Source organism: Eulemur rufifrons, chromosome 7, assembly GCF_041146395.1.
Source record: "Eulemur rufifrons isolate Redbay chromosome 7, OSU_ERuf_1, whole genome shotgun sequence".
Taxonomy (NCBI): Eukaryota; Metazoa; Chordata; class Mammalia; order Primates; family Lemuridae; genus Eulemur; species Eulemur rufifrons.
In genome coordinates this window covers 104,759,270-104,786,221 of record NC_090989.1, presented here as the reverse complement: position 1 = coordinate 104,786,221, position 26,952 = coordinate 104,759,270, and the positions used below count along the sequence as shown (strand labels likewise).

Below are 26,952 nucleotides of genomic sequence, written 5' to 3'. Positions count from 1 at the left end.
CACAGATCAATAATCACAGACAAGAGTCTGCTCACCTGGGCAAACATTTGCTTATCACACCAAGTTTACTTACCAAGGCTGGTTTCAAGACCCTCACTTTGCAGAGTCCAGGAATTCTAAACTATTATATCATGAATTTTGCCCAATCCAAATCAATTCCTCAGCTTAAAAGACCTACCTCAACCCACTTGAGCTCAGATCCCAAAGCCCTAAAATTATACCACTTCTGACTTTCTCCTTCTGAGACATTACCATGATTGTCAAGGTGGTTGTCTCCTTAACTATGGTGAGTTCTAATGAATTTATCCTTGCTTATTAATAGGGCGTCTGGTGATTTAGGCCAGAGTCCAATAGGTACCTATGTAAAATGATATAACCTTTTTCTCTAGGTCACAGCAACCTGGGAATACAACTTTTAAGTATATAATAATATTTCCCTGACTACTTACTGGTAAAGATAGGAATCAAATATGCCCATTTAGTCATAATTGAGGAGTATCAAGTTTTCCAAAACTACCAACCTATTTCCAGAAGACCTGAGATATATCTCAAATGTCCTCATGACCCAATCTCTCAATATCCACTCATTGATAAGGCTTCTGCTACAATCAAACTTAAATAAAGGAAACATCACTATAATCAGAACCCACTATTAAGCTTCTCCTTTAACTGAGGAAAATCTTGGTATCCACTAAAGTCACTGACCCTGCCGTCCACCACTTAGGTCATGGCTGTTTTAGTCTCCTAAGCTGACCATGTGTTCAAAGCTGGCCAAAACCAGTGCTGTTCATACCACTGCTTCCAGGGCTGAAGTTGGGGAGAACTCACAGTGAGGAATGCTTCCAAATACCATGAGATTATACGCTATGTGAGCCATTATCTGCTCCACATATATATAGGGAGAGCGGGTGGCCACATACCACCATTATTGATGAGCAGTTGACCAATCAGAGGAAAATGAGTAGAATACAAAGACTTCAAAAAAATCTTTTGTTCATTTATTGTTCCTTTCATGAATTCAACAAATATTTGAATGGTTCCTGGCGGTGACAAGAAGGAATTCCTTAATGTTATCAAAGTGTTGGTATCCATAGAGCAGTTTTGGCATCCATTCATCATCCACCCCATATATACTGAGCACTTTTTGTGTGCCACAGAAAGTGCAATCCTGGGTATAAAATAAACAAGGCAGACAGTCCTCACCCAGCCTAAGGGAGGAATGGGGAACTGAAACAGTTGGGGTGTGGAATGACAAGTTCAGCACAGGGGAAGTGGAGGGTGGTAAAAGAGCAGAAAGAAGGTAAACCAATTCAGATTTTAAAATCAGGGAAGGCTTGCTGGAGTAAGTAATCCATGGAGGCTCAGAAGCAAAAGAGAACATCATATATTCAAGGAACAAAAGTTCAGGATGGCCAGACTGTTTTGCGTGAAATAGGAGAACAGGGGATACATGACACTGAAGATTGGGGAACACACCATGGAAAGTCATGTTGAAGATTTTGAAATTTATTCCCAGAGAGAAAAAGGAGGCTACTTAAGGCTTTAATCGGGAATATAAACCTATCAAATTTTCAGAGTGGTCACTCTGGAAACATTGTGGGAAATGAATTAGAAGGGAACAAATAGGAAGCAGGAAGACCCATTAAGAAACTATTAAAATAACTCAAGTAAGAAATTAAGGTTTTCTGAACTAGTGTGTAGTGGCAGTGATAATGGGGTGGGAGGCGGGGGAGATGCGAGAGATCTGAGAGAGAGGGAGGAAATAGAATTGATAACCCACAGTGATTGGCTGAGAGGTGGAGAACGTGGGAAGTCATCGTTCTCAACTGATGAGTCAGGTCATGTCACTCCTCAGCTCAACACCCTGCAATGTTTTCCATCACACTCAGAATGAAAGCCAGAGTCTTTACAATGGCCTACAGGTCCTGAGGAAGCCTATCCCACCCACCAGCCCTCTTTAGCCCCACCCACTGCCTCCAACAAGCTCACTCCACCTCACCCACATCAATCTCTTGGTGTTGAACGAGCATCCCAGGCCTGATCTTGTCTTAGAGCCTTTGCTTTTGCTATTTACTCTGCCCAGATAATGGTGTGATTCACACTCTTTCTTTCTTCAAGTCATTGTTTAAATAACCCCTTTTCAGTGAGGCCTCCCTGATCATCCCACTAAAAATTTCAACCTCTGTGATAGTACTCCCGAGTTTCCTCCTTAATATCCATCACTTTTTGAATTACAACATACAGCTAATTTATTTATTTTGGTTATTATCTATCTCCCACTACTCAGATGTAAGCTCCTTGCATTCAGGCAGGGAATTTTGTCTTGTTTTGTTCACTGCTGTATCCCAGGCTCCTGGCATAGTGCCTAGGATATAGTGAGCATTCAGTACTGATTGAATGAATTCATGGGCAAATCCCATGTCTGTAGCTTGAACAACTGGTCAGATGATAGTTCCAATTACTCAGATAGGAAATATAAAAGGTAGGGAAAGTTTGCATAGAGAAGGTTATGAGTTCATTTTGGAATCATTTGCAGGGTCCTCTTGCCCGATGCCAAAACTATAATATTATAAGCATGACACTTTTATGTAAGTCAAACTATTAATAAAATTGCAACTCTTCCTAAAATAGCAGGAGCCAAACTCTTCTCTGAGGGAACAACATTTAGAATTAAAGCGCTGCTCTCACTGACAGGGCACCTGCTTTAGCTTCTTACAAGTCAATCAGTGCTTCAGCTATAAATCACTGCACCAGTGCACATCCAGAAGATGCCAGCATCCCTGCACTCTTCTGCATGGCACATGACATACAGTGACATAGACATTCAGAATACAGTATGTTTGGGGGATTCTATTTGAGGTCTTGTATATCTTATATACCTAGGCAAGGACTGGCAAATAATCATCAGATACTGTTATGGTAGTTTACTCAACTTTTCATCTAGCAATGGTTAACACTTTTTTTGAAAATTGTAAATCAGGTGTCAAATAGGAGATAGGCTAGTTGGAAAATATGTGGGTTATATGACAGGAAAAATGCTAGTAAAGTGCAGTTAAATTCTTGGTACCTAAATATTTTTTCTTTTGTTTTTTAACAATTTTGAAATCCCCGTCAACTCTTAATAGTGTTTTGCAGTCCCAACTGGGAACAAGTCTTCATACATTTGTAATTCTCAAAACTGTGCCATGCATCAGGATCACCTGGAAGAAAGGCTTGTTAAAAAACAGATTGCTAAGCACCAAACCCAGAGTTTCTGATTCAGTAGGTCTCGGGTGGGCCCCAAGAATTCAAATTTCTAACAAGTTCCCCAGTGATGCTGGCTCTGTTGGCCCAGGCGCCACACTTCGAAAACCACTGTAGGTCAATAAGACTTTCCCAGGCCAGTTTGTGACCAGTTTAACCATTTCAACGGGGCTGTTTGCTGACTCCAAACTGAAGTTAGTTGAATTGAATATCTAAATATGAAACAGCCAAAAGATGTAAAATTAATGCAGATTATTTTTTAAACTTCCTTTCATTTAATTTGACTTAATTCTGATATTTTTCACACATAATATAATCAGCCATCTTTTTTTTTTTGCAATTTTTGATTAAACTGGAAGTGAATATTTATGTTTGTGTGCCAGAATAAATGTTCACTGCTGAGCTAAGCACTACATTACGTATATTATGTTTCCTCTTGTGTAACCTTTTGTTTTTTCCTAAAGGTACTGCCTCATTTTTAGCTTGTTCAGTTTTCTATGACCTATCACTAAGGTGATAGAGCTTTCAACTGTTTCTTGATAATATTTCCCAAATGATCAAACACATAGGATGATCAAATAGTTCTATTTTTTTTTTTTTTTTTCCCTAAAGACCCCACTCCATCTTCCTGCCCCAACAACCTGACAGGTAGTTTTCCAGGCTTACTGCACAATTGTTACGCTTTGTCGCTTTCTTGTGTTGGATCCACTGTTTTCGAATGCCTTGTCTTTCTATTTCTTGACTTGCCCTCTTACTTTGCTGAAGCACACAGTCTGGCTGTGTCACAGGAAAGGAGGTAAATATTGTGAGTCATTGCATGCCTGAAAAATTCTGTATTCTTGATTAAGCTAGGTATAGTGTTTTAAACTGAAGTTTATTCTCACCTTCGATTTTTGAAGGCTTTGCTCTATTGTTTTCTAACTTGCAGTATTGCTAGTGAGAATTGAGATGCCATTTTGATTTTCTTTTCCCTTTTTATGTGACTTTTTGATTTTTTTCTCTTAAACTTTTAGAATTTTCTCCTTTACTATGTTCTGAATTTTCACATCCACGTGCCTTGTTGTGGCCTTATCACATGGACGCGGCACCAAGTGAGCCATTTCTGTCAAGACACTCACACTTTTCAACCTTCAGAATTTTTCTTATACTGTTGATTTGATCATTTCCTCTGTGTTTCTGTGGATATCCTATTAAGAAGATCTTGCAGGTCTTATATTAATCATTTAAATTTCTTATCTAGTCTTTCTTTCCCATTTCTGCACTTTTTTTCTTTGTAGGTGCTTTCTGCAAGTCTATGTTCAAACCCTTCTATTGAATTTTTATTTTGATTAATTAAATTTTACTTTATTTAATGTAATTCTTTTCCTTAAATATTTGTTATATATTTCATTTTCAGTTCTTTCTCATTCTCTTTCATAGCATTCTCATGTTTCTTTGAGATTATTGATTATAGCTCCTTGGATGTTCTCTACTGCTCCATGTATTGTTTCTTTTCCATACAACTTTTTTTTTTATAATTTGATTTCTCATTTTCATTGGGAAGTTATGTCAGCAAATCACAAACATTCGCCTGCTTCAGAATCACCTGAAAAGTACATGAAAACACAGATTACAGAGCTCCAGCTCCACAGCTTCTGATTCGGTAGGTCTGGGGCGAGGCCATAGAACTTGCATTCCTTACAAGTTTCTCGTGATGCTGATGCTACTTGTCCAGGAACCAATCTTCTAGAATTACTGTTTAGGGTGCCGCGGTGTTGTATATCTTGAGGAGTAAAGGGGACTCATGTGCATAAAGACTAAGAACCTGCTTCTGGGTTAGTAATATAAAATTTTTCAATAAATACCAAATCTTGGTAGAAAATTGCTGTGCAAATAAAACATATAGCATATACAACTGTGTAACACTCATAGAATTTCAAAATTTGTGCTTATAAAATAGACAGTTTCCATAGAAAAAAGAAGAATTACCAATTACCAATGAATTACCAAGATGTTTCCAGAAAAAGCTTAGGATTTAGAATGTCACTCTGACTTTAGCTACTGTGATATAAAAGAATGAGCAAATTGCATAATACATCCTGATTATTCTTTATAGCTATTGAAATCTTCCTGCTGATGAGTGGAAGTTTGATAATTGAGTTGCAGCTTCCCAAGTGACAATGACACTGAGCAACCTGGAAATTATCTACTAGCAGCATTAAAAGGACAGTAAGTGTATTCTTTGTCCATCTTATAAAAGATATTATCAGTTACAGTTTTTCCTTTTCATTGGCTCTCATTCTCTTGCAAATCCTGAACGCTGCAGTAGTTAAAAATAAGACAAACAGCTCCGTCTAGTGGCAAATTTGATCATTGCAACCAAAGTCAAGAATAGTTCTCAAATCAAGCCCCTTTTTAAAATCTGTCTAAAACTTGGCAAGCAAACCTGACAGGAGGTGGCTGTTGTAATCCCTGCTCAGGAGACACAGCGGATAAACACTTAAAGCTGTCAGTCATGTTATCTCCATTTGGGACTTTTCTCAATAGTTAGGAGAGACAGGTGCAAAACTCAGCTCAGTAATTTAATCTGAAGGGAAATATTTTTGTGAAACTGTGCTTTTCAGATAACTTTGTCTGCAAAACATAGGTACAATTTAGCCTACTCTTATCTTCACCCTCCTTTCTTTACGTTCCCTCTCCCCTCTCCTGCCTTTAAGAGAAATCTGGAATTGAATTAAAAGTCAGAATCTTGTCATTCTTCATATGGCAGAGATAAACCACCCCATGGCAGCTGGGGTTCCCTGCCTTTGACAATTGTTTCCACAAAGCACTCGAGAATGTGAACAGAACACTAAACAAAGAGCAAAAGCTATTTCCCCCTAATTCCACTATGAAGCAGTCAGAAAATAGTCGTCTTCTCGTAAGAACTGGTATATCAGGGCAAAAACTTATCTTTTTCCATGTCTTTCCATTTCCATAAAATAACGTGAAGCATCTTACAAGTTTAAAAAGAGCAAAGAAAATCAAGTTTAAAAAACAAGAGATGAGAAATCCAACTAAGACTGGGGCCTGTGGCATTTCTGGATATATGGACTAGAGATATTTGCTAAGGTGAATTAAAACTAATTGGACAGGGAGGATGGAAATTTGGTGGCTTTTTAACTCATAATAATTACAATATGTTAAGCCTATGGTTGTACCCCCAAAGTAAAATGATCAAAGGGTTAAAATATTGCATGTCAGTCCCAGCTACTCGGGAGGCTGAGGCAGTAGGATCGCTTGAGCCCAGGAGTTTGAGGTTGCTGTGAGCTAGGCTGACGCCATAACACTCACTCTAGCCCGGGCAACAAAGTGAGACTCTGTCTCAAAAAAAAAAAAAAAAAAAAAAAATATTGCATGTGTTTGCTAAAGGTAATAGTCAAGAGGGTAGTTAATATTGAAGAAGTCAATTAAAAATTAACATATATTCAAGAAACATTTTAGTGTCAAAAGAATATTTACTTTCAGAAAATAAGTGTAACAACATGCTTGTTATTATTTAAAAAGAAAACTTACAGTGCCAAAAAATATAAAGAAGGTAAAAGAAATCTGTAGTATAAGATCTATAGAAAAGCACTACTAATTTGTACGGTATATCCTTTAAGATTTTAATTCTCTAGGAAAAAAAGCTATTTGCATTCTGTGGAAAGCAATTATTCTTTTTTATGCATTAATATTATGCATATAGGTGATGACTAAAGATGAATATAGAAAAAAGGCTCATCCAATAGGAAATGTAGATAAGCTTTTTATGTACACAATTTGAAACTGTTTATTTTTTAAATGTATCAAAGAATGAATTTGTGGAGACAATCCACACTGTGAGATCAAAAAGGTAAATTTAAAGACCCAAAAGACGCCAATGATACCAATGCTGCCAATGTCACGGTTATTCTGAGGCTGGAAGGAAAAGGCATGTGTTCCATCAAACTTTCCCTCAATGGCAATATTCTAAGTTTCAAGCTATGAAATGATCTAAATATCATGTAAGTAACAAACCAAGAAGTCTAAGAATCCTGAGCATGATTTAGGGTTTTAATCAAATAAAGCCCACCACAAGGCTAATGTGACACATACAGAATGATATGCATAATCACTGTAGTATTACGCAGCAATTTGGCATAAATGGCAAATGATTACTTAAATGACTGAAATTAGCATTACTTTCACACAGCCCAATTAAGCATTTCTGGGGTCAGCTGAGGAGAGGGATAACAAGAGAAGCTAAAAAGCGGCTGCAAGGCCCCACCAAAGACAACCACGCAGCTGTGTCTCCCTCATTCTCTGGTGACAGCACAGTGTTGAGGAGGGGAAAGAAAAAAAGAGGTGGTACGAGTCCTACAAAGGCACCAGGGAAATACAGTTTGTGGTTCCTAGTTAATTTTTTTTCTTTTCATCTGGGGATTTCTAGAAAATTCAAGACAACTTGATCTTCCCTACCAGATAAGTGGTAGGACCCCCCAACCACCAGACCCTTGCAGTGAAAGACAAAGAAGTCTTTGAAGCCGCACAGAGGGGCTGTCTGTCCGGTTTCAGTCTGTGTCCACTGCCCTCCTCCACTCTCCTCAACAAGAACAGACTCAGCTAAGTATGTGATTTAAGAGAAATTCCTGCACTGTCTTCTACTGTCACCTCCATCACCACTGCCACACAGAGCCCCCGTACCCTTTGTGAAATATCAGCCGTTTCTTCCAGTTAATAAATAAACAAGCCCTGGGATGATTCACAGGTGTTTCGCTGGATGTTCGTGTCTGAACAGAGCAAGATCACTGGGTGTTAGAGTTTCTGGGAAGAGGGGTTACAAGGGGAGAGAATAAAAATAGCACAGACGTGAGAGTAAGAAAGAAAAGACAAAATTTCACCTTTTTCAGAAATTTACCCCAAGCTAACCCTGCCTATTAAGGCATCAGAAAATAATATTAATAGAAAGACATAAAATGTGAAGTAAGGTTTTAAAATTTTCAATAGTGGTTGTGCAATAGCAGTGTGAGCTTAGATAGGTTACTTAACCTCACTGAGCCTTAGTTTCCTTATCTAAAAAAAATTAAAATAAGAGGAGTATACCTACTTAATTCAGAAATACAAACTGGCTAATATACACCATGCTTCTCACAGGCTTCCACCAAAGAACCCACAGCAGTTGAGAGTGCCTCCGTGCCCGTAGAGGTTCCGGGCAAGGCCAGTCATAAGAGACCGGAACCACATGCAACATTTATTTGCAATTTTATACTTTAACTTCAATATTAATACATACTTGATATTCTTCTCTTTATGCAAGTGGTTTAAAGAAAAATAAGTGTTAGGCCGGGCGCGGTGGCTCACGCCTGTAATCCTAGCACTCTGGGAGGCCGAGGTGGGCGGATCGTTTGAGCTCAGGAGTTCGAGACCAGCCTGAGCAAGAGCGAGACCCCATCTCTACTAAAAATAGAAAGAAATTATATGGACAGCTAAAAAATATATATAGAAAAAATTAGCCGGGCATGGTGGTGCATGCCTGTAGTCCCAGCTACTCGGGAGGCTGAGACAGGAGGATCGCTTGAGCTCAGGAGTTTGAGGTTGCTGTGAGCTAGGCTGACGCCACGGCACTCACTCTAGCCTGGGCAACAGAGTGAGACTCTGTCCTCAAAAAAAAAAAAAAAGAAAGAAAAATAAGTGTTTTAAAGTCTTTACCATCCAGTAAAATTGATGCTAATGTTTACCTTATGGTTTAGTGCAACCTGGACCCACACTCTAGTTTGAGAAGCCCAAGTTTATGTAAAAGCACAACCAATGCTCAGTAAGTATTCTTTTCCCCTTCCTTTCCCCTCCAGCTGTCTCAGAAGCCAAAAGCAGCCTTCATCTCACCCACAGGTTTTTCTCTCCCTCTTCCTACCTGAAATGCACAGATAAGAGTACAAAATAAACCTATTATTGGGAAATTCTCAATCAGAAATTATATTTTGACCCCCAGGGCATATTTGGCAATGTCTGGAGCCATTTTTCGTTGCTACAGCTGGGGAGGTGTGGCACAGGATAGTGGCATTTACTGGGTAGATCCCGGGGATCCTACCATGCACAGGACAGCTGCCCACAACAAAGAATTATTGAGCCTAAAATGTTCATCATGCTGAAATTGTGAAACTTTGAGCTATAAGTAACTGACCCAGTCGTGACCCTCACCAGCAGAGACCCAAGCTAACCGATCTGTGCAAGAATGTTTTATTCTTTGCCAGCCTGTAGGCACTCCCACACTTCATGGACCTAAATTTAAACTTAAGCTAGTTGAAAACTAGTTCAAAATCTTTACTCAATTCTGATTTTGTTCAGAAATGAAAAGCTTAGTTTTCCAAGAAGTTTAAAATAGAACTCTGCCAAATAGTCAGAGGTATAATTTCTTCATCCTATATTTCATATTTCCCTGCAGAATACTAGAAAACCAGTAAACCGATCCATTTACATTCTAAGGGCTAATGGCAACTAGTATTCTAAACCTAAGCTTTCTGCAAAATGTGTAAAAGATCATAGGGTTGAGTTTGATGCCAATTCTTGATTCAAGAAGACACATACACCCATAGACTCTTCAGAGGATTTCAGAAATGCTCTTCACCCTCAGCCAGGAAGTGGGATGTGTTATTTCTCAATGTGCTTGCTAAATAATAAACTTCTGAGTGTATGTGCCCTTCCCACTCTCCTCTTTTCTCAGCCTGGTGTTCACGACCAGCTCATTGACATAAGTCTTATGCCACATGGTGTTCTGAAACCACAGCATCAATCAGGACTGAGCTGAGAAGTGTTTCAGAAATGAGGATACACTTCAGCAGGGGACGAGATATAAATAGTAACAGGAGTGAAACAAGTCTTAGTTGAAATTAAGCAAATAGGCATTTACCTGTGAAAACATCAAAATGTGTGTTAAATCATATAAAACATATCTTTATATACCAAAAAAGTACTGACACCCAGGCTCCATATGTTTCAGAGTTTGGACAATTTCCTTTCTCAAAGCCTAGTCAACTTGTCCATATTTGGCTCCTTCTCATCTCTGGACACAACAAACACTGAACCTGATGGTCAGTCCATGGAAACCGAGACAGAAAATGCTTGGAACCCAATGTAGGCCAAAAATGGCCAGAAAAGTTGATAGTCTATGAATGAAGTACCTGTGCTTTCCCAAAGAAGAGCTTTGCTCTGATAGAAACAAATTTTTTTCTCTCAGTGATAAGAACTCCTAGCTTTCATCTGACGGGGTACAGAAACAAGGACTACCCTCAGGCCTAGGCAAGAAGGTGCCCTGCTCTGATCCCATGCTCTAGAGGAGTCCAAGCTAGGCCTCCTCTGTTCATCTCCACTCCAAAGGATGAGGAGCTAATGGGGCCAGAAGAACTGCCCAGATGCCAGAGTATGATCTGGATGCTCAGGACCTGGAATTCCTGCTCAAACAGCCCCTAACACCCTTCTGAGGACCACATACGCCTTTTCCCAGGTTTGTTCTTTCTTCCCAGTGGAGCCCCTGGGCTTGGGGAATGAGCAAAGGGCAGTTCTTTGTGCATGGTGCTTTGAGAGGGATGTGGGGAATGGAGCTTGGGCAAACAAGCTAGGCAGTTACCCGCACTTAGCAAGCCAGGCCTTCACGGTGCAGGGCAGAGCAAGGAGTAGAAGAGCAGGGCTGGGGCTAGGGGGAGAGAGGTAGAGGCTGAGGCCCTGGGGCCCTGAACCAGCTCTCTAATTACTGCCATATTCCGGCCAACTTCAAAAAGTCCAGGAATTCTAAATGTGAACCTGGCCTTCCATGTCTTTAAGAAAGTATTTTGTCAAAATAGGTAGCTAGACCATTTTATTATATTTAACAGTTTGGTAGCTTGATTTATAACTTTAAGAAATTTTTAACCATGTGGAATATGGGTTTCCATTTGTTCTCTTGCTCCATCTCTGAAAATAAAACAATGTGAGAGTTGTTCCTCACCCCGTCCTGCTTCCCATAATAGCTTTTGCCATATCTGGTTCACTGGAGATGGTTTTGCTCTTAACTCTACTATAGCTCAACTGTATTTCCCCTGCCTCTTGGAGTTTGGATGGCACCATGTATTTCAATTTGCTGGGCATTTTTCATGCACAATCTGCTCTCTGAAAATCTGCTAACTCCAGCTCTCTGTCTTCAGATGGCTTCTCCAACTAGCTTTACCCTTATATTTTTGACCCTTTCCTTACTCTTCTCACTCTCCTCTGTTCTGGGCAGGCGCCCACATTCATGCCTTTTGCTCCCTCCCCTGTAACTCCTTTTATAACATCTGACTCATTTCAGGCCCTTTGTGTGTTCCTTGCTGGCTTCGTCTATCACGCTGCCTGCCAATTTCTTGCAATCTTTGCTCCTCCGCTCAGCATACTTTCTGGCTGCTTCTCAATTCTCATTCTTTAGCAATTTCAGTTGCTTACCCCAATGAACATTCTCCTCCCTTTGCTTCTTGCGTCTTTATGGGAGATAGGAAATTAATTGTTTATTTCTAATTTTGGCATTCTCCCTTCCTATACCTCCCAGACATTGAGTCTCCACCTCACTGGAGGAGAAAAGTAGTAACAATAATAATAAAATTTCCTTTTGTAGGGGCATAAAGGGAGTGATCCCTTTCTTCTCCATCATAAGGGTCACAGCTGACACCCCATAACAAAGACAGGTTAGCAAGGCAAAAGCATGACAAATCTATTTGATCATAGCTTTGTGTGACATGAGAGCCTTCAGAATGAAGATCCAAAGATACGGAGGTAACTGTCCATATTTGTACTTTGGTTCAGTGACGTGTGGACAGCTGTGTAGAAATATGATTGCGCAAAATTGGTATGATCTAATGCTAATAGACCGAGTGTGGAAACTCAGCAAGGCCCGTCCATATTTTTCTTGGCCTCTTTGTGCAGCGTTCCTTCCTCCTGGGTACGGGGTAGGACCTACTCTGGAATAAGGGTCTTAATGTCTTTATGGCCAGCTCTTACACAGAAAGGTGGGGCAAGGCGGAGATTAAAGTAATATTTGAAGGCTTTATGGCTGCCTTTGGGGAAAAGTGGTTCTGGTTGCTATGATCTGCCTTGAGGAAGGGGAATTGTGGTTTCTATGGTTTCCTGGTGGGAGAATGAAGGGTGAGAGACAGGAAGGCAGAGGAAGGTCAGAGACTTTGCTTCTAAGGCTGCTTCCTAGGCTTTTTACTTTGGGGTATCATTTTCTGAGCCCCAACACTTTTACTTCAACACTGGCTAAGCAAAACTGGCTTTTGAAGCCGGGATATTTCCATATTCACCAGTGATTTTTCCAATCATTGCTCTACTTTCAATTCCTCTCAACTTCATTTTTTTTCCTTTAATGAAAGTTGCCGAACAACTTTATAAAGTGACTAGAAATATATCAAAATTAAGATCTTTTACCTAGGACCACTTTATGTATCTAAATATATATGAGTTAGTGAGATGACTAAGGGGCCCCCTTGTGCCTATGTGTTTATGTGTCTTTTTTTTTTGTTGTTGTTTTGAGACAGTCTCGCTTTGTTGCCCAGGCTAGAGTGAGTGCCGTGGCGTCAGCTTAGCTCACAGCAACCTCAAACTCCTGGGCTTAAGCGATCCTACTGCCTCAGCCTCCCGAGTAGCTGGGACTACAGGCATGCACCACCATGCCCGGCTAATTTTTTTTTTTTTGTATATATATATTTTAGTTGTCCATATAATTTCTTTCTATTTTTAGTAGAGACGGGGTCTCACTCTTGCTCAGGCTGGTCTCGAACTCCTGACCTCGAGCGATCCACCCGCCTCGGCTTCCCAGAGTGCTAGGATTACAGGCGTGAGCCACCGCGCCCGGCCGTGTTTATGTGTCTTTGTGATCGTGTGTTTTATTTCACAGATAAGATTGTTGTTGGTTTAGGTTGATGAAATGACATGAGAGTTTTGAAAATTTATCTTGGAATTGCAAGACTAACTGTGCTAGAAAGAACCTTAGAGATTATTCAGACTCAGTCTCTTATTTATAAGTAGGGAGATTTGGAACAGAGAATTTAAGTGGTTTGTCAAATAATAAATAAAAGCTATTGTTTACAGCTTATGTACTGAAGACCTCATCTAATTGCTACTCAAAGCAAGCCAGTCCTGTAAGTAAACATTAATATGCTATAGTATGGTGAAACTTTAGAAATCTTCCAGTTAAAGTCAGGAACAAGGCAATAATGCCTATTATTACTGCCACTCTTTGACATTGTTCTAGAGGGCCTAGCTCAATAAGACAAGAAAAACAGTGTTTTATATATAAATAAGGAACACCTAGAAAAGTTAAGATGGCCATAAAGTAAAAGACTGACATAATTGAACCACATGAAAAATTAAAATTTTTATATTAAAAAAGTGACAACATACACAAAATTAAGAAACAAGTGGGAGATGGAGGAAATATTTGGAGTCCATATGAAGACACAAGATTACTGTCCACAGTACATAAATCAGTTAAAAAGAATCAAACATCCAAGAGAAAAAACTGAGCAAAAAATATAAATAGCTAATATACAGAAGAGGAAATTCAAATGGCCACTAAATGTGAAGATATGCTCAGCCTTGCTAGTTAAATAGTTCACTAGAATCGGGTTTGGGGTAAATAGGAAAAAAACATTCATTGTATTAAGCCACCAAGATTGTATTGTAGTAAGTGTTATATTTAAGTCTCCAATGGTCATAGCTTTTTAATACCAGACTCATGTGTCATTATTTATCTGCTTCTTTTGAGAACAATATTCCAGAAATTACAACCTCAGGTCATTTTGGTGTGTCCCCAATCTATACTTTTCTCTCTCACCCACATGAGATTTTTATTGTTGTTATTCTTCTTCTTCTTCTTTTGGCTCATATTTCTTTATTTAAAACATTATTTTTGGCCGGAGTCGCAGCGGCCGTCGCGTGACGTGGCACAGCAGGAGCCTTAAGGCCAAACCCGGACCTGCCGCGCCAGTCGCCTATTTGCCGGGAGCGTGAAGAGAGAAGGCCTGGGGACGCCCCAAACCCCTTCTGCCCATCGCAAGTGCCACTACCGCCATGGGCCTCACCATCTCCTCTCTCTTCTCCCGCCTCTTTGGCAAGAAGCAGATGAGCATTTTGATGGTTGGATTGGATGCTGCTGGCAAGACAACAATTCTGTATAAACTGAAGTTGGGGGAGATAGTTACCACCATTCCTACCATTGGTTTTAATGTGGAAACAGTAGACTATAAGAACATTTTTTTCACAGTATGGGATGTTGGTGGTCAAGATAAAATTAGGCCTCTCTGGAGGCATTACTTCCAGAATACCCAGGGTCTTATTTTTGTGGTAGATAGCAATGATCGTGAAAGAATTCAGGAAGGAGCAGAAGAGCTGCAGAAAATGCTTCAGGAAGATGAATTGAAAGATGCGGTGCTGCTGCTTTTTGCAAACAAACAGGATTTGCCAAATGCCATGGCCATCAGTGAAATGACAGATAAATTAGGTCTTCAGTCTCTTCGTAACAGAACATGGTATGTTCAAGCCACTTGTGCTACACAAGGAACTGGTCTGTATGAGGGACTTGACTGGCTGTCAAATGAGCTTTCAAAACGTTAAATGAAACTGGATATCTAACCAAGGACATGTTTGATAGAATTGGTCTAGGCTTGTTACAACAAAATTAGTTTGCATCTTGGTTATTAAACAGTATCTGGGACTGGTTTGGGCAGAATATTACAGAGTTTAAACTTATTTTGTTGCCAATTATTGTTTACCAAGTATAATGTTGCTATTTAGCAATATGCTTGGTTTTAAAGAAATTCTCCTTGGGAAAAAAGTGTCCTCTTTTAATTTTACCTCCCTTTTTAGCCTAAATGCCTGGACATAGCTATGGTGAAACCTTTAAAGAAATCCGTTTTGAATGTTTTTTTGAGCCCACAACAAATAATGTTTTAAAGTTATCCCCTTGCTACTTTACTGACACCTTTATCATTCCTGGGACAGTCTGCTGATTTAAAAATGTAGCATTCCATTTGTATTTATTTCTCTCCCTTGCCAAAAAGATTTTCTAATACTGCTTGTACCAGCCAGGGAAATGCTCCAAAACACTATTCAGCTCTCTTGCACTGAGGAACTTACTTTTTCTCCCATGTTGACTCCTGGCCTCCATCAGCCAAACTTACCTTTGTGTAGTTTGGATTTGATAGCTAATTAGCTCTGTGCTGGTTGCAAAGAGTTCATATTGAGATGGTTTTTAATACTCAGCAGATTGTCTTCCTTTATGTTGTATCTTTTTTACGTTGCATGTTGCTTTTGGTATCACCCTGACTCTTTGCCCAGTATATGATAGTTCTGCTGATGTTTTATTGTTTATTGGTGAACATATCTTCATTAACAGTTTTTGGAAAACTCATCAAATTCAATGAATACATTTTTCTTCATAACTCATTTGGAATTATTCCTAATAAAATGATAAAACATTAAAAAAAATTATTTTTACTCAGAGATTCAAAATTTTAGAAATTTTGAAAGATGTTTCTAGTCAAAATACACTCATAAAATTTTTATGTTGGTTAGTACTGTTCATAAACTCTTTCTAAGATAGTTTTAAATGGAGTAGATGTATAAGGATAAAACAATTATTTCAGGATTGATTCTCGAAGCTCTATATCTATCAATCAATCATCTATCTTATCATCCATCTGTAGGCATCAATATATATAAGTACTTATAGTATTAGCTAAAATCAGTATGAACATCAAGGAAAAATAATTAAAACTTCATGGATTTCTTTTCTATTTATACTTTTGTATAATTATAAATAGAAAAATAGTAATTACACATTTACACAACTCAGAAATAGTTTTTTCATTGAGGTTTTTAATTTTTAAAAACTACATTAAATTAGTAATTCAAAAAATATATAAAATTTTGTTTTGAATTTCACATCAAAAATTCTGGATTAGCCCACATATTAGATGCTCACATCTTTATTACAGATTATATATATATATATTCCATATCTTTTTTTTCCTCTACTTGATCTAATCATGTGTAGAAGAGGTATGTTGAAGTTACCCAGTATGATATGGTTTGTGTCAATTACTCTTTTTATTACTCACACTTTTTAATACAATTTTTATTTCAAAATATTAGAGGGTACAATTGTTCTTGTTATATGCATGAATTATATAATGCTGAAGCTAGAGCTTTTAGTATGCCCCTCACCAGAATAGTGTACATTGTGCCTGGAAGGCAAGTTTTTATTACTATCCACCCCTGATCCTCCCCACTTCTTAGTTTCCAATGTCCATGACACCACTGTATGACCATATATACCCACTCTTTAGCTCCCACTTATTTGTGAGAACATGTGGTGTTTTTTTTTTTTCCATTCCTGAGATACTTAACTTAGGATAATGGTCTCCAGTTTCATACAAGTTGCTGCAAATGACATTATTTCATTCCTTTTTTTTTTTTTTTTTTTTTTGACAGAGTCTCACTCTGTTCCCCGGGCTAGAGTGCCATGGAGTCAGCCTAGCTCACACCAACCTCAACCACCATGCCTGGCCTATTCTTAAAGTTTTGATTGAAAAATTCTTTCAGGCCGGGCGCGGTGGCTCACGCCTGTAATCCTAGCACTCTGGGAGGCCGAGGCGGGTGGATCCCTCAAGGTCAGGAGTTCGAGACCAGCCTGAGCAAGAGTGAGACCCCGTCTCTACTAAAAATAGAAAGAAATTATCTGGCCAACTAAAATATATATAGAAAAAATTAGCCGGGCATGGTGGCGCATGCCTGTAGTCCCAGCTACTCGGGAGGCTGAGGCAGTAGGATCGCTTAAGCCCAGGAGTTTGAGGTTGCTGTGAGCTAGGCTGACGCCACGGCACTCACTCTAGCCAGGGCAACAAAGTGAGACTCTGTCTCAAAAAAAAAAAAAAAAGAAAAATTCTTTCAGGTTACTAAAATTGATAGACACTCAGCCTGAATAAAAACTTGTTGGTGCCTGGATGGCTCTGACATCAACCAGGCAGGTTTTTATCTGGCCTATTTAATTCCTTTTTACGGCTGAGTAATATTCCATGGTATACATATATACCACATTTTCTTTACTCATCAGTTGATGGGAACTTAATTGATTCCACATCTTTGCAATTGTAAATTGTGCTGTGATAAACATTCAAGTGCAGGTGTCTTTTTGATAAAATGATTTATTTTCCTTTGGGTAGATACCTAGTAGTGGAATTGGTGGATTGAATGATAGGTCTCCTTTTAGTTCTTTGAAGAAATTTCATACTGTTTTCCATAAATGCTGTATTAATTTACAGTTCCACCAACAGTGTATAAGCATTCCATTTTCACTGCATCCATGCTAAAATCTATTGTTTTTTTATTTTTTAATAATGACCATTATGATAAGGGTAAGGTGGTATTTCACTGTGATTTTAATTTGCATTTGCCTTATGATTAGTTACATTGAGCATTTTTTTAATATATCTGTTGGCCATTTGTATATCTTCTTTTGAAAAATTCTGTTCACGTCTTTGGTCCACTTTTTAATGAGGTTATGTATTTTTTTGTTGCTGTTGTTGATTTGTTTGAGTTCTTTGTAGATTCTGGATATTAGCCTTTTGTCACGTGTATAGTTTGTGAATATTTTCTCCCAGTCTGTAGGTGGTCAATTTATCTGTTATTTCCTTTGATGTGCAGAAATTTTTAATTTAATTGAGTCTCATTTATTTATTTTTGTTGTTGCTGTATTTGCCCTTGGGGTCTTAGTCATAAATACTTTCTTTGTCTAGGCCTATGTCTAAAAGAGTTTTTCCTGTGGTTTCTTCCAGAATTTTTATGGTTTGGGGTCTTACATTTAGGTCTTTAGTCCATCTTGAGTAAATTTTTGTATATGTTGAGAGAGAGGGATCCTGGTACATTTGCAAGAGGCTATCCAATTTTCCCAGCATTGTTTATTGAATAGGGCATCCTTTCCCCAGTGTATGTTTTTGTCTGCTTTATAAAAAATCAGTTAGTCGTAGCTACATGGTTATATTTCTAGGTTCTCTACTCTGTTCCATTGGCCTTTGTCTCTACCTTTATATCAGTGCCATGCTATTTTAGTTACTATAGTCTGGTAGTTTAATTTGAACTCAGGTTATGTGATGCCTCCAGATTTGTTCTTTTTGCTTAAAATTGCTCTGATTATTTGGGCTCTTTTTTGGGTCCATATGAAGTTTAGGATTATTTTTTCTAGATCTGTGTAAAATGACATTGATATTTTGATGAAAATTTCTTTGAATCTATAAATCACTTTGTGAAATGTAGTATGAACATTTTAACAATGTCAATGCTTCCAATCCATGAGCATGGGATTTTTTCCATTTGTTTGTGTCATCTATGATTTCTTTCATCAGTGTTTCATAGTTCTCCTCCTTGGTCAAATATATTCAAAGGTATTTTATTTTCTTTGCAGCTGTTGAAAATGGTATTGCATTCTTATTTGACTCTCTGGTTGACTGTTATTAGTATAGAGAAACCCTACTGATTTTGTAGCCTGAGACTTTACTGAATTTATTTATCAATTCTAGGAGTCTTGTGATAGAATCTTTAGGGTTTTCTACATACAAGATTATATCATTGGCAAACAGGAATAATTTGATTTGATAAAGGATTCCCTTTATTTCTTTCCCTTGCATGATTGCTCTGGCTAGAACTTCTAGTATTATGTTGAATAGAAGGGATGACAGTGGGCTCCCTTGTCTTGTTCCAGTTTTTAGTGGGAATACTTTAAACTTTTCACCATTTAGCATGATGTTGGCTGAAGGTTTGTCATATGTAGCTTTTATTGTATTCAGGTGTGTTCCTTCTACACCTAGTTTGCTGAGGATTTTTGTAATGAAGGGGTGCTGGATTTTATTGAATGTTTTTCCGCATCTATTGAGATGATCATATGGTCTTTGTTCTTACTTCTGTTTACATGGTGAATCACATTTATTGACCTGCCTATCTTGAACCATCCATGCATCCCTGTGATGAAACCCACTTAATTATGGTGGATATTCTTTTTGATCTGCTGTTGAATTTGGTTTGCTAGTATTTTATTGAGGACTTTTGCTTCTATGTTCATAAGGAATATTGGTGTGTAGTTTTCCTGTTTTGTTGTGTCCTTTCCTGGCCTTGTATCAAGGTGATACTGGATTTGTAGAATGAGTTAGGGAGGGTTCCCTCCTTCTCATTGTTATGGGACAGTTTCAGTAGAATGTTCTTCTGTGTAGGTCTGGTAGAATTCAACTGGAAATCCATTTGAGACAGGACTTTTGTTGTTGTTGTTGAGAGATTTTTTTTACTGTTTCAATCTTACTACTTGTTATTGGGCTGTTCAGGATTTCCATTTTTTCCTGATTGAGGCTTGAGAGGTTGTGTGCTTCCAAGAATTTATCCATTTTCTTCTAGGTTTTCTACATTGTGTGCTTAGAAGTTTTCCTTGTAGTCATAGATGATATTTTTTTATTTTTTTATTTCTGTGGTATCAGTTGTAATGTCTCCTGTTTAATTTCTGATTGAGCTTATTTGGGGCCTTTCTCTTCTATTTCTGGTTAATTTAGCTAGAGATCTACTAATTTTGTTTATCTTTTCAAAGAACCAACTTTTTTTTGATTGATCCTTTTTGTTTGTTTGTTTGTTTGTTTCCATTTCATTTAGTTCTGCTCAGAACTTTCCCTCTTTCCCTCTGCTAGCTTTGAGTTTGATCTGTTCTTCTTTTTTGAGTTCCTTTAGGTGTGACATTAGGTTGTTAATTTGTGATCTTTCTGTCTTTTTGATGTAAACATTTAAGGCTATAAATGTTCCCCTTAGCATAGCTTTTACTGTATCCCATAGATGTTGGAAGCTGTGTCACCTTTGTGGTTCAATTAGAAAAATTCTTTGATTTCATCAATAATCCAAGGATTATTCAGCAGCAGGTTGCTTAACTTCCATGTATTTGTGTAGTTTTCAGAGTTCCTCTTAGAATTGTTTTCTAGTTTTATTCCACTGTGGTCTGAGAAGATACATGGTATGATTTTGATTTTTCTAAGTTTTCTGCGACTTGTTTTATGACCTAACATATGATCTATCTTGGAAAATGTTCCATGTGCTGATGAGAAGAATGTAGTAGGTCATTAAATATGAAATTCCCTATTTCAAATCAAAAGTGTAGTTTATCATATCTCAAACAAGAAGCAGTACAATTAATCAAAGTATGCACCTAAACTATTGACACAGTTTTGCCATGTTAAGGGTAGCTTGTTTATGCCAGCAGCGAAGAAGCCTGGAGAGCCAGTGGTGATGAAATCATGAGAAGTCACAGCTTGTTGAGAATGGAATACTTTTCCATGCAAGAAGTGGTCCAAAGCCTGAAAGAAGTGGTAGTCAGTTGGTGCAAGATCTGGGGAATACGGTAGATGACAGAGAGTTTCTAAGTCCAGCTTCTGTAGTTGGAGCAGCGTTGTTTGTGTGACATGTGGTTGAGCATTGTCTTGCAAGAGGATTGTCCTGTGTCTATTGGCCAATCTTGGCTGCTTAATCAAGCATCCTCATTATTTCATCCATTTTGTTTCAGTAGACATCTGCTGTAATTGATTGACCAGGTTTCATGAAGCTGTAGTAGATAATACCAGCACTGGACCACCAAACAGACACCATTAGCTTTTTTTGATGAATATTTGGTTTTGGACTATGTTTTGGCACTTAGTCTTTATCCAGCCATCATGCTTAATGCTTATGATTGTCAAAAGGAATCCATTTTTCCTCACATGTAACAATACGGCATAGAAATGGTTTGCCTTTATGTCATGACAGCAAAGAAAAGCAATATTTGAGATGATTTCTCTTCTGACGCTTGTTTAATTCATGAGGAACCCAGCTATCCAGCTTCATTACAGTGCCCATTTGTTTCAAATGGTCCAATATTGTTGGAATAGTAACATTAAACCTTGCTGCTAATTCACATGTAGGTTGAGATGGATTTGCTTCCACTACAGCTTTCAGCTCATCATTATCCACCTTGGTCTCAGGTCACCCATGTAGCTCATTTTCAAGATTAAAATCACCAGAATGGAACTTCTCAAATGATTCATGTACTGTGTATTCATTAGCCACATCCTTCCCAAATACTTCATTGGCATTTTGAGCTGTCTGTGCCACATTGGTTCCATGACGGAGCTCATATTTGAATATAAGACAAATTTTTTACTTATCCATGGTTTTACAAACAATTGCTCTAAAAAAATAATCACAAGCCAACCATGTGCTTGAAAGAATGAGGATGTACCTTCACAATAAAAATAAAACAAGAAGTATCAAAGTGAAATATCATAAATATCAACTGTCAAACTTAGTACTTAAGGAAAACAGACATTTCATACCTAATAACCTAATAAATTTTGCAGTTTGGGGGTAGAATGTTAGATAAATGTCTGTTAGGTCTGCTTGTTCTAGAGTCCCATTTAAGTCTAGTGTTTCTTTGTTGATCTTCTGCCTCGATTATCTCTCTAGTTTTGTCGGCGGAGTATTGAAGTACCTGCCTACGATGATGTTGCTGTTTGTTTCCTTAGATCTAGGAGAATTTGCTTTATGAATCTGGGAGCTCCCACATTAGGTGCATATATATTTAGGATTGTTACATCTTCTTGTTGAAATGATCCCTTTATCATAATATAATGACCATCTTTTTCTTTTTTTGCCATTGTTGATTTAAAGTCTATTTCATCTGATATAAGAATAGCTACCTCTGCTCACTTTTGGTTTCTATTTGCATGGAATATTTTTTCAGTCACTTTACCTTGAGTCTAGAGAATCTTTGTGAGTTAAGTGGTTTTCTTGCAGATAGCATATATTTGGCGTGTGTTTTTTAATCCATTCAGCCAATCTACATCTTTTAAGTGGAGCATTAAGACCATGCACATTCAATGCTAGTGTGGATACAATATGATGTTCTGGTCATCATGTTGATTGCTACCTACTTGCCTTGTACTCTCCCTTATGTTACTGTTTTATAAGAGCTAAGATTTTTTAATTTTGGGTGTTTTACAAAACACATACCCTCTTGCTTGAAAGAGATAATCATAGACAATTTCACCTGCCTACAGATATACTATCTGTATCAGTTTTCTAGGCCTGCCGTAACAAAATCCACAGACTGATTGGCTTAAACAAGAGAAATTTATTTTCTCACAGTTCTGGAGGCTGCAAGTCCAAGATCAAGGTATTGGCCGGCTTCGTTTCTCCTGAAGTCTCTCACCTTGGCTTGCCAAAGCCTGCCCTCTCACTATGTCCTCGCAGGGTCTTTTCTCTGTATGTTCACACCCTTGGTGCCTCTTCTTCTTCTTATGAGGACCCAGGTCATATTGGATTAGGGCCCCATCTTTGTGATGTCACTTCACATTAATTACCTCTTTAAAGGCCCTATCCCACTGGGGCTTTGTACTAGGGTTAAAACTTCAACATATGAATTCGAGGAGGGAACAAAATTCAGTCCATAACAATATGAAAATAATAAAAATAATGTCCTAACTATACTATGAAAGGAAAATAAAAGAAAGTAAATTTATGATGAAATCATATGTATTAATATTTCAAAATGTAAAATATAGACATCACTACAGTAGAAGACACTTTGAAGTAGTCAGGGGCTTTCATCCACTTATAATGAAAACATTTAGATTTAAGAAAAGAAAAAAGAGTAGAAGTCAACTATACAAAGTAGTTAGAGGAAAAAAACAACAATGGCATGAGTAGCACCAATATAAAACCTGGTAAGATATATAATAATAGACCAGAATGGTTTGTATAAGGTAAGGGAAAGAGCAAAATAGTATTGGATGAAGTAGGGATAAATGCCAAGACTAATTACATGTTTTCAAAGTGGAAGAAATGAGTGGAAGTAAGATAATCTCACCAATGAGCTAGACTACATTTAAAAGTGTAGTGTTCACAGGAAAATCAGCAAGAAAAAATCAAGCAACCCTATCAAAAAGTGGGCAAAGGACATGAATAGAAATTTTTCAAAAGAAGATATAAAAATGGCTAACAAACATATGAAAAAGTGTTCAACATCTCTAATCATCAGGGAAATGCAAATCAAAACCACAATGAGATATCACTTAACCCCAGTGAGAATGGCCTTTATCAAAAAAACCCAAAACAACACATGTTGGCGTGGGTGTGGAGAGACAGGAACACTAATACACTGCTGGTGGGACTGCAAACTAGTGCAACCCCTGTGGAAAGCATTATGGAGGTATCTTAAACAGATTCAAGTAGACCTGCCATTTGACCCAGCAATCCCATTACTGGGCATATACCCAAAGGAAAAAAGGTCATTCTGTAACAAAGGCACGTGTACCCAAATGTTTATAGCAGCACAATTCACAATAGCAAAGATGTGGAAACAACCCAAATGCCCATCAATACATGATTGGATTAGTAAACTGTGGTATATGTATACCATGGAATATTACTCAGCTATAAGGAATGATGAAGATACGACATCTCTATGGTTCTCCTGGAGAGAGTTGGAACCCATTCTATTAAGTGAAGTATCCCAAGAATGGAAAAACAAGCATCACATGTACTCACCAGAAAATTGGTTTCCCTGATCATCACCTAAATACAAATCTGGAAACGACACCAATTGGATATCAGACTGAGGTGGGGGGTGGGGGAGGGGATGGGGGTATGCCTACACAATGAGTGCATTGCGCACCGTTTGGGGAGTGGTAACACTTGAAGGTGCTGACTCGGGAAAGGGGGGGTGGGGAAAAAATATGAAACTATTGTTTTTAACTTGCACTGTTCACTTAATAATTTATCATGAATATTTTCCATATATTTCATATCATTGTACAAGAAATAATGTATACATTATGAGGACATACTGTATCTAACAAGATATACTGTTAGAATCTTTGATTCTGTAAAATTAAATTGAAAAAAAATAAAAAATAAATAAATAAAAATAAAACAAACAAACAAACAAAAAAAAAGTGTAGTGTTCAAATAATCCTTTTGTTATGACATGGGATGAAGTAATACAAAAATATTATCATCTCTCCTGAAATCTCCCTACATGTTGAAGCATACATAGAGTCTCAAAATTTTATAGAGACTCTAGAAATCATAGCTTTTGATAGGTGATGGAGAATAAAGGATAGTTTTTTAAAAAGAAACTTCTAAAACAAAAGACTAAGGAAAACTAGTCTTCTAGGCCTTTGGAGACAGTATCAGAATAATGTCTAAATGCAACAGGCAGCCCAAAAACAATAACTAATTTCATTATGCAATTTTCAACATATATGTATTTATCACCATGCCACACACAAAAAATAAAAATATATAGGATGACTATAATATGTAACTCTTTTAAGTAACAACTTATAAATAAAATTCAGTGAAATCCTCATGCTTCATACAATTCCATTAGATGATATTCAATTCTAGATCTGTTCAAAAGAATTTATTTTCTCTATTGCATATGAAAGTCACAGAAGACAAAATAGTCCAGTTTTATGATTTTGGTGATTTACATACCATGAGCACTGTTGCTGTCAGTGAATTGCTTTTCTGAAATGGTGAATAATTTTTGGTGAAGTTCCAAACAAAACAAAGTATAATGGTCACTGAATTAATGTGGTAGTTGCATTCCTGGAAAATTCAGTACATAATAAAATCTTGTGAAAAATATTTAGTATTTATATGTAAAATAGGGTCTTCACTTAGATGATTTTAAATAGGCGTTTCACTGAGACATCTGAAAGTCATTCAGGACATACAAGATTGTTGTACAAGACTATTCTGCACATGGCAGGAAATTAGCCATGCTTGGCCTCCACCTACTAAGTGTCAGAAGCTCTCCACCGTAACTATGACAACCCAAAATATTACCATCAATTTCCAAAACACCCCCTGGGGGGCAGTGTAGCCCCGTTGAGAACTAGTGTTCTGTCTCTACTTGGATACTATTTTCTAAAATTTTGTAATTTATCTCTCTCTCTTACATTATTCTTGCCATAGACCACTCTTTATCTTTTTTTCCTGGAATCTCTCAGAATGGAAAATCATATCTTAATCCTTAATGCCCTCTAATCAACTACAGACTACACACTTACCTTTCTAAAATATAAATCTGGACTTCTGGCCAGGATGGTGTGTGATTTCCCATGGAAGACCACCCTTCCACCTCTCACCTCCACCCCAAAATAGCAAAGATATAAGAAAATATGCAAGCATATATTAATATTTATCCTCACAAACAAATGGCTCCAAGAAAAGAGGACAAAAGTACAAGGATGATAAGCACCATTTCTGAGATCTAAAACAGACAGAGAATTTTCCCCTCTACTGTGTAGCAGGGATTGAAGTCCCCAATCATTGTGAGGAAAAACATCAGACAGGCCCATGTGTCCAGCCCAACTGTCCTGCCCTAAAGGTTTCCTGACCCGCTAACCAAAGTCAGTGCATCACCACTGCGGAGGCCTGTACAGAGCCATTGCCTGGACTGACCAGGAAGGAGCAACAGGACCTGAACCAAATGTCTTACTTGTTGGCCTGCAATATCTCTTCAAACAAAAGTCCTGATCCACTGTTTTTTAATGGAGGACCCTTCAGAAACCAGCAGAAGCACCAGACACCAAGAGATATAAAGATGGCAGGGAGGCAGGGAAGATGGAGAGAGACACACAAGAAACTTCTATGTAAGATGGACTTGCAAACTAAAATTCCAGAGCGCATCATGATAAGATGAAAAAGAGCTAAAGTAATTTTAAGACATTCAACAAATGGGAAGATTCAATTCCAAATAAATAAAAATAATAGAAAAGCCTTCTAGAAAAATAAATGTCCTTAAAATTCTCAATACTTTTAAAAAAGGAATAACATAAAAAAAAGCCAAAATAAAAACTACACAAAACAAATACCTATAAATCAAGGACAGTGGAGATTTCTGAAAAATCAGTGAAGAGGAAGAAAAGGAGAAGATGATATGAATGGGAGGAGAAGCAGCACTAGGAATCCTATAAATTAAAATTTTAATAATTATAAAAAATTAAATAGAAATCCTAGCCAAAGAGAGTATTAATGAATTGGAAGAGGTACAGTACAGAAAAACTGAACCAGAGCCAGCATAGAGATATAAAGAGACTTTTTTTAATATGAAAAGATTTAAGAGTCCTGTAGCTGCCCTGGGTGAGCAGAACCTCCTACGAATATCCCACTGGGAAGGTTCCCACAGCCGAGGCAGAAAAAAAAAAAAAAGAGTCCTGTAGCATAGACTAAAATGCTCCAACAGGAAGCTAATCAGCATTGCAGACATGGAGAACAGGGAGAATGAATAAGAAGTAGCAACTGAAAATACCCTGTTGATAATTTTCCTGAATTTCAGAAAAAGATAATCTTCACATAAAATGTACATACTCGTTACTGAGTAGTATAGTTAAAGGTACACACATACCTGGACACACCTGTTATAAAGACAGACAAATAAAGCAGTGAAACAGATAGAGAGGGTCCTGAAACCACCTTTTATAAAATTAATAAAGGGCCACAAGGTGGGAACTGTTGTAGGGGCCTAAACTCTGCAAAGGTATAGGCATAGTTTACAAAAAGTAAGCAGCCATTGTTTCCTAGCTTGTTTTCTATAATTGCTTACTACTCAGGAGTCACATAACTGATGGACATAAGATTCATAGCTTTCTTAATTGCTCC

The 26,952-nt window shown here is 37.8% G+C and overlaps 1 pseudogene across 1 annotated transcript; it reads left to right on the top strand.

Moving 5' to 3' along the window:
- The first annotated feature begins 14,155 nt into the window (after positions 1-14,155).
- On the top strand, positions 14,156-15,699 carry LOC138386567 (ADP-ribosylation factor 4 pseudogene; annotated as a pseudogene). Its single transcript, XR_011233889.1, has one exon. The product of XR_011233889.1 is annotated as an ADP-ribosylation factor 4 pseudogene (transcript).
- The last annotated feature ends 11,253 nt before the right edge of the window (positions 15,700-26,952 follow it).